This window comes from Nanorana parkeri, unplaced genomic scaffold (genome assembly GCF_000935625.1).
Source record: "Nanorana parkeri isolate BGI_ZX_2015 unplaced genomic scaffold, ASM93562v1 scaffold196, whole genome shotgun sequence".
In the NCBI taxonomy this organism is placed as follows: Eukaryota; Metazoa; Chordata; class Amphibia; order Anura; family Dicroglossidae; genus Nanorana; species Nanorana parkeri.
The window spans coordinates 749,697-768,569 of record NW_017306464.1 but is presented as its reverse complement, the minus strand read 5'-3'; positions in this window follow the sequence as shown (position 1 = coordinate 768,569).

Genomic DNA, 18,873 nt, shown 5'->3' with positions numbered 1-18,873 from the left:
TAGTCAAAGACTACGGGCATGCTAAAAGAGAAGGTTAGAGAGTGCAAACATGCTACAGGAGATGATCTGAGACTGTGAAATTGTTATAGGAGTTGTTGTAGACTGAAGACATGCTTCATGAGATAGTTGTAGACTGGAGACATGCTTCATGAGCTAGCCAGAGACTGGAGACATGCTTCATGAGATAGTTGGAGACTGGAGATCTGCTTCCTTAGATAGTCAGAGACTGAAGACGTGCTTTATGAGATAGTTGGAGACTGGACACATGCTTCATGAGATAGCTGGAGACTGAATACTGGCTTCATGAGATAGTCAGAGTCTGGAGACATGATTCATGAGATATTTGGAGACTGGAGACATGCTTCATGAGATAGTCAGAGACTGGAGACATGCTTCATGAGATAGTCAGAGTCTGGAGACATGCTTCATGAGATAGTCAGAGACTGGAGACATGCTTCATGAGATAGTCAGAGACGGGAGACATGCTTTATGAGATAGTTGGAGACTGGAGACATGCTTAACGAGTTTCTCAGGCACTGGAGGCATGCTTCATGAGATAGCTGGAGTCTGGAGATATCCTATAATGATATAGTTGGAGACTGGACACATGCTTTATGAGATAGTTGGAGACTGGAGACATGCTTAATGAGTTTCTCAGACACTGGAGACATGCTTCGTGAGATAACTGGAGTCTGGAGACATGCTTTATGAGATAGTCGGAGACCGGAGACATGCTTCATATGATAGTTGGAGATTGAAGACATGCTTCATGAGATAGTTGTAGACTTGAGACATGCTTCATGAGATAGTTGGAGACTGGATACACATTAGATGAGACAGCTGGGGATCACTATATGTACAGCTCTTTACAAACCAGTGCTTTCACATTTGCGCCTCAACTAGCCCGCATGACTTGTGCCACATTTGATATTTCTCTCAGCAAGATCTATCATAAAAAACAAGAGGGAAGAAAAGCATAAAAGGGGAAAAGTCAATGCATACCACAGAACAAAATAGGATAGTATGAAAGATATTAACTATAGGCTGACCATATGTCCCGTTTTAAACGGGACAGTGCCATTATTTCTTCATTTTTTCCCCGTAAAAAAAAAAAAAAAAAACAATTTTGGCCCATTTTCTTTCTTAGGAGTGTGGTCTGAGTCTGTGCACCTCCTTAATGAGACCGGCCTTAACTTCTACATCCGTGCGGCCAGCCAGTCTCATTAAGGAGTCGCACAGAGCGCACTCCTAAGAAGTCTCCGCTGGCGTTCATTTTTCCTCCTCCGCAGCACTGACTGGGAAGAAGTTATGTATAGGCGCATAGGGTGCACTCTGCGCCTATACTAAACTTCCTCCCAGTCAGTGCTGCCGCGGAGGAAGAGTAAGCGCCGGCGTAAACTTTAGGCAACCATTTTATATGATCAACAGCAGAGCTTTTATCTCAGCAGGACAGTGCTCCAGAGTGTTAAGAAATCTCAAGGTTAATACCATAGTTCTCTGCTCCTCAGACTGACACAATGGAAGGATATTAGGCAGTATAGGAAGGGGGAAAGGTGCAGAAAGAATGCACTGCGTTGTATGAGTTCTGTCACTGAAGAATAATTGTTGAGATGTGCATTTGGATTCGGACGAACTGTCAAATCAACGAATTTTTGTGAGTTCATCTGAATCCGAATTACAAATTACTACTGTATATATTTGGACATAGAGTAATTCGTTGTATGGGTGCCGCCATCTTGGTGCATCTGACGTCACGTAAGAAGACACACCACCCTCTTGGGTGCACCCATTGTTTATATGCATGCATGCGTGCGTATGGACGCGTTCAATATGGCCGCCGCACATTTTTTTTTTCAATGTGAAGTTTCGGATTCGGAAGCTCATTGCCGAAACAGCATAATAATTCATTTTGTTCAAAACTTGATGCTGTACACATCTACTATATTGTCATAAAACTTTTGTTATCATTTTACTTTTTCATGAATACGGAATATTGAAACCGTTTTTGCCATCCCAACGTCCCGTTTTTGGCTCAAGGAAATATGGTCAGCCTAATTAAATAATAATACAAATCATTTAACTACTAGAAGTCAGTTTAAAGAATATATTTCCATTACTGGGCCGAGTAAGCACCTAGGTAAGGGAATCACTGATTACTGTTTGCAGGGGCCCCAAGGACCGCACAATAAATGTCTAACCTTATGGGAAGGTTGGAGGCCAGGGCTCCAATTCAAAGCCTGTAAAGAAGAGCACAAGAAGAAGTTCAAGGAGAGGCTGCTGAATTTCAATAAGTGACAACAGGACCTGTTGTATGTTCAGCCTGGTACGACACAAAATTCTGTTCTTTATATTTGCCTAGATATGTATTATTCTTGGACAGTACTATTACTGACCTTTCCAGGTCTGTAAATATCTGCAATATTTATTTAACCAGCTCAGTCTATAAGCATCTAAGGAACAAGTACCTCGGCTGAAACATGTCTTGCACCTGTGTTTTTTTTTATCTCCGACTTCCTAAATCCTCAGAGGTTTGCAAGGCTTGCATTGTGTCAGACACAGGACTTGCCAAGGAGAGCGATATTAATCTTTAAACCGCATTCACGGCGTCTCACACGTGGAGCCACCGAGCGCACGTTTTTATGTCAAGCCAATAAAAGGATACGACACCTCTCATGCAGCCACATTTAAAAAATAAATAGCTTTCAATAACGGGCTGGAGCTGCGATTCAGTATATGTCCCTTCAGTAGGCTTATAACCAGCACTGAGTCATTTTTATTTGTTTATATGGCTCGTATTAAAGCAGAAACCCATAAAACGTAATCGTAATTTAGGCTGGGAATGCTGACTACAGCCATTGCTCTTATTAGAGATTTGGGTCAAATGAATTACATGTTGCAACACATGCTGCTTTCTTATATCTACTTGGGGGCTCTTGTGGTGAGAGATTTCCACCACCACTCTAGGCTTGGCCCTCTGATTCAGCTGTTAAAGAGACTCTGTCACTTTGCTCATGCGTTCAGTCTTTTAAAAAGACCACTGGTGGTTTCACTCTACTATAAAGTGACACTGAACTCTGGAGTTAAAACCTAAAAAATAAATCCAAGTTACTTAACTCTAACTTAACTACTAACACAAATGTATCTTATTTGTATAACACTCGGTTGTAGATCCTCAAATTATCTCTGAATTGGTTCTCACACTGTTTTTGCTTCTGGAGGGTGGCTACTTTTGTTCCCCATTGTCTCTGTGTGTGATGTAAAGTAGTCACCACTCCAAGCTCGCTCCCGTGATGGACTACATTCTCACGTTTAGTTTATTAATTTGTATTGAGATTGTAGTCCATCAAGGACAGTGTCAGCATTAATTGATTTGAGGATCTACAGCCGAGTGATACACAAATAAGATACATTTTTGTTAATACAGTAGTTAAAGGAGAACTATGAGGAAAAGCCTTAACCCCATAGTTCTCCTTAGGGTAACAGGAGGACACAAACTAGCGTCCTCCCGTCACCCTAGGCTCAGTATACCGCGAGCTTTAGCTCGCGGTATACTGAGACGCCGCAGTATACCGCGAGCTTTAGCTCGCGGTATACTGAGACGCCGCAGTATACCGCGAGCTTTAGCTCGCGGTATACTGAGACGCCGCAGTATACCGCGAGCTTTAGCTCGCGGTATACTGAGACGCCGCAGTATACCGCGAGCTTTAGCTCGCGGTATACTGAGACGCCGCAGTATACCGCGAGCTTTAGCTCGCGGTATACTGAGACGCCGCAGTATACCGCGAGCTTTAGCTCGCGGTATACTGAGACGCCGCAGTATACCGCGAGCTTTAGCTCGCGGTATACTGAGACGCCGCAGTATACCGCGAGCTTTAGCTCGCGGTATACTGAGCCTAGGGTGACGGGAGGACGCTAGTTTGTGTCCTCCTGTTACCCTAAGGAGAACTATGGGGAAAGGCCTTAACCCCATAGTTCTCCTTTAAGGTACTGCAAAAGATTTGTAAGGTTTTAGTGTCAGTTAAGGATTCTCCATAGTTAGAGAATAATTGGAGAGTCAAGCTTCAAACAGTGCTGGATTTAACTTGATGTGGGCTCTAGGTGGACTCTCTTGATTGTGGGGTATAGTGTTAAGGGAATATTTGAACCTGGGTTGTAGAGTGGTCTTCAAGGAAGCAAGAATATACAAAATAAAAGATGTGAAAAGAAAATATTTATCCCACGACTGTTAAACCTTCTCCAAACCCTTCCAATTTTCATTCCACCAGCGTTTCTGAAAACTGTTTGAAGGGAATTTCAGTCTTCCCGTGGTCAGACAGAGCTCACAGGCTTAACCGTACACTTCTATCCTTGCCCAAGTCACAGGCTGGTCTTGGTTTTCCTGATCCGATTAGATATCACTGAACTTCTCATTTGCTATGCATGCTAGAGTGGTAGAGAAATGGTGAATACACTTGGAACAAGATTTAGTCGCACTACCCCTACGGTGTGTCCCGTGGTTGGATCGTTCCACTATAGGGGGCGCAAACTCACACCCCCTTGTTTCGAATATGCTAAGAGTAGTGCACTCTTGCTCCTCCCTAACTGCGATATTCCCAGTGATTGACAATCCTCTATTCCCTCTGGGTGTCGGTGATAAATCTTATGCTCCTTTTCTCACCTTCAATTGCTTTAGGGTGGGCCACTTTGGGGACCAGGCAGGCGTAATCCCTTTACTGGAATTGACGAATAAAAGTACTCCACCCTTACGCTGGTGGCAAGTCATGCAACTTTGGGCTTTTTCTAAACACACTCATGGGTAAAACCACTTCCTCAGCTGCCATAACTCCATTTGAAGAACTTTGCTATGTGGGTCAATCGGTGGAACACAGACTCTCTAGAGCTCATTGTCGTTCCTTAAAAAATTAGTTGTCGTTCCTTAAAAAATGGGAGAGGGATCTTGAGGTCATGTTTACCCCCGCACAGAGGGACTACATCCTTTTCTTTGCTCATAAAGCCTCAGTATCTAATGCAATTCAAGAGTCAGGATAGAAATTTCTCATGAGATGGTACTATGTCCCAGTCACCCTTCATAAGCTGTTTCCACAATGCTCCACCCTTTGCTGGAGATGCGGCCAATATCCCGGCACACTGCTACATATTTTTTGGTCCTGCCCACGATTGCAGAACTTTTTGAACTTTTGCCACGCGTATTAGCACACAACTCACTGGACTGCATTTGAGAGATGACCCGGCAGAACCTACTTTTACACCGGTCGCCGCTTTCAAAACGCAAGTATAAAAAATCTCTGTTACTGCACCTGATGAACGCTGCCCGGACGTGCATTCCCCTGTATAGGAAAAATACTGCTCCACCAATCAGGAGAAGTGAACAATCTAGGAAAACATAGCTGATTTAGGAAGTGAGCTGGAGTGGAGAATTTTTCCAAATCAGCTATTTTGGCCTAGATTGGTCACTTCTCCTACCTTCTCCAAACCCTTCACCCTTTTGTGAATAACACTGTAAATTTAGGGGGTTATTCACTTAGCTGCTGAAGGCAGTCGAGTGAATAACCGAGCCGAAGTGAAGTGAGCCGAAGGTTGTTTGGCTATTCACTTCAGCCTTGTATGGCTGATTTCAGCCGTACATCGACTAAAATCAGCCATACATCGGCTACCTTTGGCTGCCTTCGGTCAGCCGAACATGCTCTGCATGTTTGGCTGAGCCGAAGTGCAGAAGGACTTTGACTCAGCCGATCCAACATCTGGATTGGCTGAGTCGAAGTTCCTGCAGCTCACTCGCTGCCGTTTGCCCCTATTCTCATGTATTGAAAAAAGCTTTACATTTTACTTTAATTGGAAGAGATCTTAAGAAAAGTCAGGTCACCAGGCTGGCTGTACAGTCTGACAGGGCTGCGTAAACCTCAGGACTGGATGGGCAGAATCATAAATCCATTGGCACGTAAAAAGCTTTGATATATTTATTGCAGCTCTGCTTTTAGCTGTTTGCCTAAAGCTCAGCTTTAAAAACATATCCAAGAAATAGAAGCATTCTTTAGGTTAAGAAATGATTTATGATTTTGGCCAATCAAAGTAACTGAGACCTGTCTTTCAGCTTTCTTTCTGCTCTATAGCTTGAAGGGCATCAGAGGAAGGGACTCAGGGTAGGGCATTGGAATGGACTATTGCAGTTCAGCAGGGGCACATGGGTCAAAGAAGCGCAGTCATTTACAAATCTTGTGGCATATAAAATGGTTCCTGTCTATGTTTTTACCTGGGTATTAACTCTTAGTTACAAATCCCTTTGATTTCCAGTTGCCAAGAAAGTCAAGGTCTCAGTTATATGAGGATTTAGCTTTGTAACCCCTTAAGGACCAATGACGGAATAATTCCATCATGGGTCCTTAAGGGTTTAAGCTTCCGCCATGCGCTAAATGAGAACTTATATGTGCATATGTCACATCAAATGAAATCCCTTTTTGTCCTTTAAAACAACGGTATATAATATGTGTTGGTGCTATAAATGAGAAAGGTGGCAATTGCGCTAGAACACGCACAGCAAAAATTGCTTTGGTCCTTATCTGAAATACAAGCATCTGAAGCTTGGTCCTTAAGGGGTTAACAAATGTTCGAGGAGCACTTTGAGGTGTCTGAAATGAAAGTATATCTAAAGCTCAAACGTTAGAACTTATAAACACTTTATGGTGCTTGACAAAAGTTCTTTGAAGGGGGCCTGTCATGACAGTGGCCATCTGTGACAGACAAGGCTCTCATCCATCCCTGCCTATTGATACGGTACTAGTTCAAGGGTAGAGCAAATGCTGTGCAGCATCACGCACTGCCTGCCCCATAACTAGGGCCTATATTGATGGCAGCCTCCATTCCTGGGTGGCAGCCTCAGCTATCAGCCTCTTTACAGTTGCCCTTTATTCAGTCATATTTTGGGATTTCAACAGCACTTCATTTTAAAACAATATCGCACTTTTCCATTAGTCCGGACTCCTTTCAGATGGCATGATAAACGTCATTTCAATTGTTGTTCTAATTGCTTCTGCCATGAACCGATGAGAAACAATTATTATAATGCGAGGAAGTGGAGGGGCTTCTAACTGTTTGCCCAGCTCCTGAGAAAGCTCGATAACTGCATTCCTATTTGGTACGGTCTCAGCTGTCTAGTTCAGCTAATAAGACTTTTAGGCAAAATGCAATTAATGGCTTTCGAGTAGGCAGCGATTTGGCCGGCGTACGCTGAAAACGCCTTCGCGTTGTTAAGAATGCTGACTCTGTAGTACTGGGCTGATTACTTTCTGCACTTTGCATCTTCCAATTATGGCTCCAAATTTAGTATGGACTTTTTGAAACCTGTAGGACAAATGTGTTTAGTCTATCAAATTACATTTGAAGGTCAGAACTCGCAGGATACAAAAAAAAAGTTTCGACCCCTTCGGCTGGAAAGTGTGTGACAGCGGAGGGACGTGAAAAAGCTAAATTATTGGGACTGGCGTTGAGATGCAGAACACAGACTAATTAATCTTTGTATCTGGTATCTTTTTTCTTCTGGCAGCTCACTAGATGGCGCCAAAAGCTTTCAAATGAGTTATGAAAGGTTTTTCTTTTTGGTCATAGTTTGAATGATTGGTAGATTGGAAGATTGTAGCGGTTAAAAGAAACCTGTCATAGGCATGAAGGCTGCTGATGGTGAGATGTCCTTTTCAAAGTGCTACTTGACTGGTTGTCATGATTATCCAATGGCTTTAATACTTCTCAAGTCGCTGGCTTCAACAAGTAATCAGATCAGGAATTTTGACTTCACTCAGACTTTCTAATACTCATTAATGTTAGGGTTGCCACCTGTCCCGGATTCCCCTGGTCAGTCCAGGTTTTGAGTCCTGTATGTGCTGTTTCTGGGGTTCAGGCCAGCTGAAACCCAGACACAGCACATACAGGACTCAAAACCCGTACTATCCAGGCAAATCCGGGACAGGTGGCAACCCTAAATAATGTCCAATGGTCAGATATGAATAAAACCAGAGATGGACAGGCAGCAAGCATTTTTACTAATAGGGAGCAATAGTAGCCCCCCATATATATCTTAATTCCTTTAAAACACCATTTTGCCAAAGGTTTGTAGACATCACACCTACATATGGGGTCAAAACTTTGTGGATACCCCTCCAAATTATTGAGTTTAGTCAATAATTTAGACAATTGTGGGCTTCCAACTTTGTGGCAGTTCGTTGAAGGTCCTTTTCGGTTCCAGTATGCCTGTGCCCCTCTGCACAAAGCCAGCTCCATGAAGGCAGGGTTTGATGAGCTTGGTGTGGAGGAACTTAAGTGGCCTGCACAGAGCTCTAATCTAATCTCTAATCTCTAGGGTAGGAGGTTCCAGAGACAGACTCCAAAAATTCTAAAGGAAAGCCTTTCCAGAAGAGTGGAGGCTGTTATAGCTGCAAAGAGGAGACCATCTTCATATTAAAGGAGAACTATGGGGTCAGTGTTTTTCCCCATAGTTCTCCTTAGGGTAACGGGAGGACACAAACTAGCGTCCTCCCATCACCCTAGACTCAGTATACCCTAGGCTGCTGCTCGCGGTATACTGAGACGCCGCAGCTGAAGCGGATCCTGACAATTATGCTGGGATCTGCCCAGCTGCATGACTGACAGCTGGCTCTGCCTATCTAGAGGCAGAGTCAGCTGTACCCGCCCCCTCCCCCGTCCATTCCGCCAGCCTGGCGGATCGGGGAGGGGGGAATCCAGCCCCTCCCCTGTCACGGCAGAGAGCCGTGACAGGATCGAGAGGTGAGCGAACGCCGGTATGTGTTCGCTCACTTCCCGATCTACTGAGCCGACCTGTGACAGTCTCATTGTCACCGGTCGGCTAGAACTATGAGGTGAGTGAAAAGCACTCACCTCATAGTTCTCCTTTAATGGCAATGATTTTAAAATAGGATATCCAACAAAATCATATAGGTGCGATGGTCAGGTGTCCATTAACAAATGGCCATGCAGTTTAGATCTAAACCCAATCCCTGAAATCTAATATAAGCAATAATATGTTCATTTGACATCAAAAGTAATTTTGGATATTTTTACGTCTATAGCTTTCATTAAAGAAGAACTCTCGAAAAACGTTTTCTTAAGCCTTGCAATGGCGCTATGCAATGCAAGGGTTAAGTGCTTGTTTTTGTCTTGGTGCTAAAATAACAGAGATATACTCACCCGAAGCTCCAAGTTGCCCAGCTGTCACAGCGCTCCCTCCAGCCTGTCTGCTCCTACGCTGCAGCATTGGGATCTCATGTCTATACACTGTGTATAAACGGGACCTTGGACTGCTGCAGAGGAGGTGGAGAGACACTCCAGGGACCTAAGAACAAGCCGGATCAGAGCATCAGGTGAGTATAACTTTATTGTTTTTAAACAAGACAAAAAGGAGCAGTTAACCCTTGCAGTGCTGGGGTAGCCCCACTGCAAGGGTTAATACTTTTTTTCCCCTGGAGTTCTTCTTTGGAATATTCCCAGGTGATGCTGCCATGAAGATGCTTGCTCGGCTACTTCCTGCTATTGGGTCACATCTGTCTCCCAATTGTGCTATTTTGTTGTCACCCTATCCTACAGTGAGCTTGCTCTATCCTTTTCCCTAATACGGAGCTAAAGGAAGGAAAGAAATACAGTGTGCGCTATGCGCCTAATAAACAGACGTCCTTGAGCGACCTCTATTTATTAGGGGCAAGGTTCACACGTTTTTGCTTTATCAGCCCCCCTATCTTTTTACAATAAAAGTTGGAAGATATCTGCACAAGGCATGCATCATATTCGTCTATGATAACGTGCATTGGCCCTCATTATTTCAAGAGCTCCCCAATAAGTGGGGTCCCTTCATCAGGCTTTAGCATTGACTTTAGCAATGCTAAAGCCTGATGAAGGGACCCTGCGCGGTCCCGAAAGCGCTTGTTTGGTCATATGACAAAAAACTTCAATAAATGAAGCTTTTGCTATCTTAAAAGGACTGGTGTGCTGGTGACAATTCTACAATTGCTGACATTCGCGGCGCCATCCGCGGTCACTGCGAGCACCCCCCACTACAAGGGACATATCGGTAAGGAGTGCGACAAGGAGAGTACTCCTTCTCTACAACATGTTGGCAGGGGACAGGCTTTTCAACTTAGGCTGTAACTTGTTTCTAAAGAAATCCAGCTTTATATTTTGCAACCTTTTGTTTTTAATGACAATGTATTCGTTTTTTTCATGTTTGTGTAGCTTTAGAAGATGGTAGGAGAAGGAATACCTATCATGCTGAATGTCACTGCCTCTTTTTTTTTGGTAAATGAAAGCTGAAGCATTGCCGCTTCACATTTACAGAGTGCAGCACATAGCTCCGGAGACCCATGCTTGGACAATTTGTGAAGCTGATTACTGGTTAATCTGCAGAAAATTATACACTGCAAATGTCACACAACACAGTGACCGGAGCATTGTGGCTGCCTTGGGGTCCTTGTCTGGTGCACTGGCTTGGCTCGACTGAGATGTTTGTGAGTGTAATAAGACGTACAGAATTTATTATGAATTTATTATGAATGTCCTTGTTCAGTGTGTCCTCACCAAAGAACTCCGAGACGTAGTTATGTTTAGAATGGATGAGATATCTGATGACCCTTTGTCATGAGCTCCAGTCAGCACAGGGTCAATGCATCTCAGCTTGTATCGAAGAGAGTTAATTAAACAGTACTGGAAACTACCTGCCAGCGTATATGTCCTTCCTGGAGCAGTGTCGAATCAAGGAGATCAGACCTGTCTTCCATTCAGAGCTAAATTAAAAATGTTAGTTGTTGCTGGTCAATGTCTTCATGATGGGACCTACACAACGTTGGACAGCACTGAACTTCTGGAGATCGGAGACTGGTCAAAGTAACAGCTCTGGGACAATGTATATTAGTCTATGGCAACCCAGAGGGAAGGTGAGGATCCTGTATTACATAGTTACATAGTTTGTCAGGTTGAAAAAAGACACATGTCCATGCCTATATTAATGCTAGAGGCGAGAGTTCCAATATTTTGCACACATTTTCCAATTTAACTGGTTCCAACATAGCTTAGAACCAGGGCCGGATTTACTCTCTCTGCTGCCCCAAGGCCAGATTCCTTAATGTCCCCCCCTCCCTGCCAAATTTCTCCCCAGATAGCAAGACAGCAGGGTTGGTTTAAAAAAAAATTTTTGGTTACTTTTTTATCGCTGGTACAGAAGAGCGGCAGCTTTGCCCTGCTTGTCCAAAGCAGGGCTGAATGTAGAAAATGTAGACTGTCAGTCATTTTGGTGTCACCCCTGCATTGGTGTCACCCGGGTGCGGGCCGCACCCCCCTTGTGATGCCACTGATTGTATGTCTTCATTATCTTGTAAAGCGGTGCGCAAACTGTTGGCGGTAAATAAATCCTGTATAATAATAATAATAGGAGGAGAGAGCAGAGTGATGGAGAGATGAGCTCATCACTATGCTGCATCTCCATTCACAGTCACAGGCTGGGGTGGGTCCAGCACGAGAGGAAGTGTGTTGTATGATGCTGGCCATAGGACTGAGGACATCTAGTGGAAATAATAAAGTACTGCGGGGGAAATCTCTGGATTGAAGCGGAATATTGCTTTGTTATTTTATATTTTATTTGGCTATTAATGTTTATCTCGCTATTTTTGTCTGGAGTTCTTCTCTAAGCAAATCACTTACACATCCGGGAGTGGCCGGAGTTCTGCTTTAAAAAATTTTTTTCCACTTGTTGGAAATGAAACTCCAGGAAAATTATGCTGACAAGTGCTCGGTATGCTTGGTATTATCTGGTTTAACAAGCGTGACTTCATTGCATCGCTAATTTACCTAATTAGCCGGGAGCTTTAAAGGGATGTGCACAAACGTTAACATCTTAAAACTCTTCCAAGACACTTTTAATTATTCTGACACAGAAACTCAAAGGATCACAGCAATTTATTTCAAGACAGAAAGAGTTTTCATAAAATAATGAGTGATATGTGTGACTAATGGGGCGAGCAAAACAGGTTTCATTTGGTGAAAAACTGGAAATTTCGCCAAAATGTTACAATTTTTTACCAAAATGCATTGAAGTCAATGAGGGAGGTGAAATTAAAGCTTTTTTCCACCTTTGTAAGTGATTAGCATTTCTTGTGGTGATGTAGAGGTGCCGTGATGATGTATATGTGTTTACAATTATATGACTTACATTGCTGGCTTTTTTGCTTTTTTTAGGACTCAATTTTGGGCCTGAGTCCTACAAATTTACATTTCCCTCCACAGGAAGATCAATCTGACCCCGGGGTCAGACTGTCATGTACAGGCTGTAAAGCAGCAAAGGACTTCCTGCATTGCCGTAAAGTTCCGTGAGATTTCCTGTTCTTGCAGCAACAAATGGGCTTTGCTTACTCTGGTGTTCCAGCCCTCACATGAAGGAGCACAGAGGTGCTAATTAACCCGATAGTTCCTGTGGGACCAGGGCCGTTGCTAGGATTCTTGCCTACACAGGCAAGGTGCATTTTTGCTCTCCCGCACCGAAGGTAAGTGAAAAAAAAAAAAAAAACCATAGCGCAAGCATCGGAGCATTTTAACAAGTACAAGTACTTGTCAAAATGCCCTGTTTTTTCCGCCCTCACCCTGCAGCGCCCTCAGGCGGCCGCCTGACTTGCCCTGCGGTAGCGCCAGGCCTGTGTGGGACAGATCAGAAAGCAACTTGGAGCAGCTGTAAGAAGACCAAAGGCACCCAGAGCACAACCCTTACCTGCAAGGAAAGCACAGCACTGTAGGAAGTGTAGATTTCCATGCTCTATGTTGTAGTTCTCACTGTGCAGAGCAGCCTGTAATTTGCACAGACTTCCTGCAGAGCACCGAGACAGCCATTTCAAAAGGAGCCATGAGGAGAAGGAGAGTACAATTGAAAAAAAACAAGTTTCTGTGTTCGTATACAGCAACTGCATATGCCTGTTTCATGTACACATACTTGGTGTACATTGCTGGCTTTTTTTTTTTTAATACCTCCACAAATGGGCTTTACGGAGGATTTTTCTGTTTTTAAGACTTTAAATGGCCTCTGACCTTACAGAAGCCTCTTTTGACTAGATCGGTATTTGTGTCAAAAAATGGCCCCTCATTGGCCTCACAATAATTTTATGCATAAAAAATAATAGTTAAAAAACAAAATAAAGAATTTAAAGGGTCTCTATAGTCAAAAAATAAAAATACATCTTTATTTCTATACTAATTTTCATAATTACTAGTTACTATAATTTACATAAGTTCTATCTCGCTCCTAATAACCAGATCCATCTAGAAGTTTGTAAACTTGACGATGCCCATAGGATGTACTTTCTCAATACACTGACACAATTTCACTCAGCCCTGTGAATATGCACTTCCTGATGTCACCACTCTCACAGAGCCTGCCTTCTATACTACAACTCAACGTCTCAACAATGTAACATTATCATTGCTTGCTGGAAGCAATGCATGATGGGGTATGAAGTGTTGAAAAATGGAGATCGCGTTACATCGACCAGCAGGGAAAGAGACACAAAGCACACTGGGAATCCAGGAAGTTGCTGGAAGTGATGGGCAGACGGAAGGCAGCACTTACTACATAAAAGAGATTTTTTTAAGTAAGCTTTGATTGTATTATCAAAAACAACTCCAGAATGTATTCCTATTACAATGCTAATGTTATAACAGGAGAGGATACGCTGGGACTTTACAACTTGTTTCGGTGACAGTTAGGGATGCACCGATACCGATACTAGTATTGGTATCGGTGCTGATGCAGAATATTTGCTCAGATGCCTAGCCCGAGACCCGAACGTTTGACATCAGGAAGCCGGACAGCAAGTCATTACATGCTGCCCTGCTTCCCGGCCAATCAGGAAGCCAAGCAGCGTGTAATGACTGGCCGCTTAGCTTCCTGATTGGCCAGAAAGCTGGCTTCATGCTCCCTCGAAACAAACGTTTTGGGGCCGCGCAGGGTCCCCTTTATCAGGCACACTGTGTCTGGTGAAAGGGACCCTGCACAGCCCCAAAACATTGCTTCAGTGTGACAATAATGAAGGACGAACACGACCACATTGTTTGCTGTGCTGGTGACATTCTGTTTTATGTATAGAAAAGAACAAAACAGAGCAAAAAAAATAAATAAATGAAATAAAACCTAAATACCCCCCTCCCCCCACCAAAAAACACTCCAAATGCTGACAAAATTTATAGATTTTTTTTTTTCAACCAAATTTTCCCCAACAGCTCAGGGAGTGAAATGAAGAGACTCCAATTTGTCAAAATTTCACCCGCCATGAATTTGTAATTTCGCAGCAAAATTTCACTGAAATCCCTCCGCTCATCTTAACCTGTGACGGTGAGTAGAAGCCTAAAATCCGTCAGAGGGAGCGTTGAGTGCAGAAAAAGCTAAGTGGGCAAATGTGATGGCCGAAAGTAAGTGAAGATTACGTAGAGCGTGTCCGAGCATCCATCTATGTCTTTTTTGGCATTCTCAGCGATTTTCACTGCGCTGGTGCACTGTTTGCTCAATAAAAGTCACATCTGATAACATCATGTACGCCACAGGCACTGCACAGGGAGTGACACCTAATGTACTACTATACATAGTTATATGAAAGGGGCAGTATTTACTACACGCTGGAACTATCTTGTCAGTCTCTCCTATCCCTCGGGAACCCTATGGGTGAGATCTCTGTGCTGAGTTCCCGGGCTGTGCCATTATGAGGGGCTCCCACTCTGCCTGATGTCTTATTTCATTTATATGATGGAGAATGGTACAGGAGGAGCTGGAACACACAAAGATGGCCATGAACACCCAAAACCCCCAGGAAAAGATTTAGGAATAATGGCAGTGCTGGTATACCCAAGATATATAAGAAGCCATAACTATAGAACTTATATAGTTATAACAATTTTGGATGGACTGCCCCTTTAATAAAAAATCACCAGCTGAAATTCCAGATGAGGTTGACAGGGTAGCCCCAGAGTTGCTAAAAAGAGAGTTTGTAAATAGAGAAAGGACAGTACATACAGTATATGAATCATAGGTACTGCCCACCTCTGCAGCTCTGACAGTTTCGCGTTTCAGCTACTTTCTCTCTCTCTCTTTCTCTGTCTTGCTCTCTCTACAGTATATATATATATATATAATCTCTCTTTGTCTATTGCTCTTTGTTATCTATCTATCTTTCTTTCTTACTATTTAAAATCTCTCACTTTTCTATCTATCTATCTATCTATCTATCTATCTATCTATCTATCTATCTATCTATCTATCTATCTATCTATCTATCTATCTATCTCTTTATCTAGCTCTATATCTATCTATCTATCTATCTATCTATCTATCTATCTATCTATCTATCTATCTATCTATCTATCTATCTATCTATCTGTCTGTCTATCAAGATTTATCTTTCTTATTCTTTCTTTCTTTCTTTCTTTCTTTCTTTCTTTCTTTCTTTCTTTCTTTCTCTCTCTCTCTCTCTCTCTCTCTCTCTCTCTCTCATATATCTATCTATATCCATCTATCCTCCTATCTCTGTGCAGTAATAACCTTGGCAGCTGGTCATCTTTACGAATTGGAGATGTCCATAGATGGTAAAGATCATTCATTTTAAACTAATCTCAAGCAGGACGTGTGGAAAATGACCGTACCTCTCAGCAAGCCGGGAACATTTATGCATTTATTGTTTTTCTCCCCCCACCCTCTATCCGTCCTATTACTTCCCTCTGATTCTCCTTAATGCTACAATTTAGGAAGCTATGAATTTTAAAACTAGAAGATGATTTCAGCAGCCGCAGGAAACTCGTTGTAATGCGCCGGCCTCTTCCCTCGCCAGCTGCACGCGGAATAAAAATTGACAGTGTATATTTACAGGAAGTGCATGTTTAATGGCTAGCCGCGCTTGTCTGAACAAACAATGTCTCTTCTGCATTTTGGGTGGTTGTCGGAAATGAGGCGAGATACGTCCAGCATGTCTTATTCCAGATCCCCATCTTAAATACGTTGAGTCCAACTCTCTGCTTTATGTGTATATAAACCTAAGAACACAAATGTTATATAATGTAGCTCACTAGACCTTAGATGTGGTGGCTGCATTAGTTTTATGTTATTTTTCTCATCTGATAATCCTGCCAGTAACACTCTTCCTGTCCTGGGGAGACAACGCTTACTCATTGTACTCGATCTATAGATGTTACCCTAGGACAGGAAGTATGTTAGGTCTATAGAACACCTTCCCCTCTCCTAATTTCTATAGTATAGTGGGAAGGTGTTATAGATAGCTGGGAACAATGTAACTGATTAAAGTCAGCACAGAACACAGGAAGTTATCGGCTCACGAGATTTCTTTCTGTATCAACAGGTATTTTTGTGCTTATCAAACAGATATAGCAAAATGTCTTTAATGGTATATTTATTTAATTGCATATTTACACACACACACACACACAAACGTATATACCGTGTGATAGTATTGTTACAATATTTGTACCCCCCCAATAAATAAATAAATAAATAAACTGAGAATTTTAATTTCCCTAAAAAATCAGCGAAAATTAAGACATTTCTGTAAAATGTTGCCAATTTTTTGAAAAGTCAACAGGAAAGGTGAAGTTAAAGGCTAGGTTTATCTGTCTGACCATGTTTCATGTTACACCCATATTCAGGTGTGTGCTAAATGAGACAAGGTGATTGGTTACAATATTAGTTGGACTTGGTTCTAATGGTAGCCTCCATAGACGTAGTTAGTCATAAAGCTCCAGGCATGCTGCTTCTAGAACTAATGCAGAGTCCCCTGCATCCCTTAAAAGACACCTATGGGCCCAGGCATGCTGCTTCTAGAACTACCACAGAGTCCCCTGCATCCCTTAAAAGACACCTATGGGCCCAGGCATGCTGCTTCTAGAACTACCACAGAGTCCCCTGCATCCCTTAAAAGACACCTATGGGCCCAGGCATGCTGCTTCTAGAACAACCAATGAGTCTCCTGCATCCCTTAAAAGATACCTATGGGCTCAGGCATGCTGCTTCTAGAACTACCATAGAGTCTCCTGCATCCCTGTAAAGACACCTACTGTATGGGCCCAGGCATGCTGCTTCTAGAACTACTGCAGAGTCTCCAGCATTCCTTAGTAGCCACCTACAGGCTACCACAGACTGACCTGACAGATAATACATCCGTAGAACTGGTAAGGCCAATTCGCCCTGCAAACATAACCCTTCAAATGCACGCAGCTGAAGTCTATGGACTTAAAAGACACCTATGGACCTAGGCATGCTAGTTCTAGAAATACTGTAGAGTCTCCAGCATCCCTTAATGGCCACCTACAGGTTACCACCAACAGACCTGCTAGATAATACTTCTGTAGAACTGGTAAGGCCAATCCACCCTGCAAGCTTGGCTCTTTAAATGTATGCAGCTGAAGTCTAGGGACTGATGGGCCCCAGAGGAAGGATACAGACAGCTGGTTAGACTTACAGAAATAGGAAATGGGAATCCTGACTGGGGCATTTCTAAGAACGTACAAGAATACCGGAAGAATTTTCATTTTAACCAATTTCTTGTTCCCGTGAGGGACAGGTGTCCCCATGCAAGAAGTTTGCTTTTTATATTAAGCAGTGGAGTGAGATTTACAGTAAGGTAATGAAATTAGACAATTGGGTTGTCACCAAAACTAGAATGGAGGGGACAGTGGGGACTCTAACTCTGAGGACAACCTAAGAGGTATTTCCCTCACTTTATAGAGATTTCCTTTCACTTCCTGTTGTGTTTACCGGACCAATGGGACACAAATGGCAAAAAAAACGTTTCCTACTCTATCCAAAAAAAAAAAAAAAGTTTTGGCTTTAGATATTTATAAACTAGGGGGTTTATATGTCAGGATCCAGTATCAATTCGAACAAGGGGTTGCCATATATACACCAAAGGCCCCTTCTCCTGATCTATAAAGTCACCGTCATTATCCAACAGACCCCGTGTTATAGACAGATCACACAGCTCTACGAGGCTAACTTAAAACCCATTCACTTGATTCACTGCACTGGTAACACTAAACTGCATTAAGCAATGAATAAACAATGAAATAAATAAAACAAACACCCAGATAAATAAAACAATAACCCAAAACGGAAAAGGGTTGTATCGAGGCGAGTTGTGCTTAGGCACCACAGTGGCTGGCGCTCTACTTTTGTAGTGCTGGGACTCAGTATTCAGTGTATTCAGTTCCTCCTGGGATACAGTTTGCATGGGGTTTGTAAGAATTAAATCTGTTTACTTGTTCAGAGTCAGTGATTCGGCAAGTATTGAAGCCAAAGCGGCATGACAGCCAGCCAGCTAGCATTTTCAAAAGGAGAATTTGGCAACGGCAGCCTACATATTTTTCTCATGATGGGTTTCCTTTAAGCGCTTCTGATATCTGATGCAGCCTTTCTTCTTGATTTGGATGGCGGCCGGGTGGAAAGCATGAGCTGCGCGGACTTTGTTCTCTTCTCCTCGGAGAATATGTAAAAATCAAAATGGCAGCTAATTGCTTATTAATGTGACTTTTCAGCACTGGGATCCTGGATTCAGCTCCCACGACAGGCACTATCTGCTTGATGTTTGTTCCCCTGTGTATGTGTAGGGTTCTTTCTGCTGCATTCTCATAGAGATTAATCATCTTCCAACTAAACAAGGGCTAGTGTGTGTGTATATGACAATGTAGGGGCATTATACCGTCTGTAATAATAATGACATAAATACACATAAAACTTGTATCTGTAACCAGTGGCAGAGCATTGCATACATAATATATATATATATATATATACATATATATATATATATTCTATATAACTATATATATACATATATGCAG